Here is a 2,377-nt window from a genome sequence, read left to right as displayed (position 1 = left end):
TTGGTATGATTTTATTTAAATGTCTTTGCAAAAGGTTCATTTTTCTTGGAAATGGGCATTATAAGTTGAACTAAATTCAGAAATTTTAAATCTTCAAATATTTATTGCCTACTCCTTTCTAGTTTGAGAATTCTAATTATATGAATATAAGTTTCTTGGTTTTGACACAGTGAACTATCATGACTGATCTGTAAATTCTTCATTTTTATTTTGGAGAGCTTTTATTGTTATATTCATTTATGTTTGTAAATAATTTATTTTCAATTGCAATCCATTAAAAAATTTAAAAAATAAAATAATTTCAGCATTTGGACAGATCCTTATAAAAACATTTAAATAATTTTTGCAAAGTATTTTTTTTGCAAATTTCCTATCTTTTACATTTTACAAAAAAATAAAATATAAACTAAAATAAGATTTTACCCTTCTGACTATGAGTTTACAAGGTAATTAGAGAGAGTCACAAAAAAACTTAAAACTAAGGCTACTGACCTGGTTCAGCCCAGAGTACTTGGATAGCATGCACTGGCTGCGAATCAGATGCCGAACAGGACAGACAGACAGACAGACAGACAGACAGACAGACAGACAGACAAAACCACAGATGAATATCATGACATGACCTGTTTCACTGTGTATTTGTATTATAAGATCATTATGGATTAATGGCTGCAATAGTCATTTCTTGTGCAAAATAGAAATGACAGTAAATGACCAAGTGGTTATAAGAGCACTATAGCATAAGAAACTTGGGATTTGAAGCTTCCTACATCATCTCATGTCATATATTCTACACAGAGAGTAGGTGATCTACTGAGTGGCACTACATGGTGAGACAGGGTGTGTGAAGCACAGTACTTCCAGTTGATGCAAACTCATATAAATCACTGGAACTTCAAGTATTCACTACATTCTATGCTGATGAAGCATAGATTAATCAACCACCTGTTCTCCTGCCTGAGACATCATAATTCAAATTTACACAGCATTTTCTTGGTCGAAATAGAAAAACAAAATGCCAAAGCTGTTATAGCCTTCTCTGGAGCCAGATTCTGGTTTATTGGCTTCGGTTTTCCCCTAGACTGTAGGTTCTCAGATGAATTTCACCTCTTTGTATTTCAGTTTCTTCACATGAAAATTGAAAGTGACAATAGCATCTATCTCATAAGACAGGGGTAATAATGAATTGAGGTGACATTTGTTTATTATATATCTCTTAGAAACTACCATAAATATTTGCTCTTTAAAATGAACAGATTTGGGTGAAGAAAAGAGAAAAAAATAAGCATAAAATGTTATTTCAGTTTTTAAAAACATTTTGAAAGAAAATTTAAATAAAAGTAAACTATTGGTGGGTCTGGGGAAATAGCTCAGTAGGATAAGTGCTTGCCTGGCAAGCACAGGGTTCTGAGTTCAATCCTTCCCCACCCCAAAAAGAAAGCAAGTTATTTATGAGTGCTAGATTTGATGGTATTTTATAGCATATTTTCTTGTGTAAAGCACCGTGACATCGAAACCTTCCATGATTATTACATACAAGGACTGACAGCTTTCCCCCATCGCTTTTTATTTTTTATTTTTTCTGTATGTAGGCTAGGGTCTACAGGGTCTCACTACATAGATCAGACTCACAGTGATCCTTCTAGTTTTAGCCTCCCAAGCCCTAGGATTACAGGCCAGTGCCTCCACACCCAATCTCAACCTCTGTCTCAGCACACTCCAGGGTCAGGGCCGGCATGGCATGCTGGAGATTGAACCATCCTGGTTCCTGGGCCTGCTTAAGCAGGCTCTTTAGTTCTCCTGAGCTAACTGGCCAGCCTGCCCCATAATTTTTTTTCTTTTTTTTTTTAAATTAATTTATTTATTTTTTGTGTGGCCAGCTCAGCCCACCGGGGGCGGGGCTGGCTGGCATGTGGTGCTGGGGGATTAAACCGCGGTCCCTGTGCTTTGCTTGGCTTAGCTTGTTCTAAGTGGGTGCTTTAGACCACTGAGCCATCTCACCAGCCCATGCCCCATAATTTTTATGTCCTATTGATATTCAAATATTTCCAGGGTAAATTATCTCTGAATTCAGATCATGCAAGTTGACTAAAGAGTAACTGGTTTTTAAAAGTAAAAATTCATTGTTTTAATTGTCTAATTTATTCTTATCTGTAAGATAACATGTAAAGAAGACCATGTGATATTTAAATTTTGAATATTAGCCAGAAAAATCTTAGTTTTAAGTCACTGTATTTATCTATAAACTTCAAATTAACCTCAAATCAATTGTCTTTATTTCCATATTTACAATTAAAGAGCGTTTCAATATCCTGTCAGGCGACTCCAAGAAGAGTATAAAGAGGAATTCCATATATATATGGAATATATATATATA

The sequence above is a fragment of the Octodon degus genome, unplaced genomic scaffold (assembly GCF_000260255.1).
Source record: "Octodon degus isolate 3935 unplaced genomic scaffold, OctDeg1.0 scaffold00015, whole genome shotgun sequence".
Lineage (NCBI taxonomy): Eukaryota > Metazoa > Chordata > Mammalia > Rodentia > Octodontidae > Octodon > Octodon degus.
Note: the sequence above shows the minus strand (reverse complement) of the source record.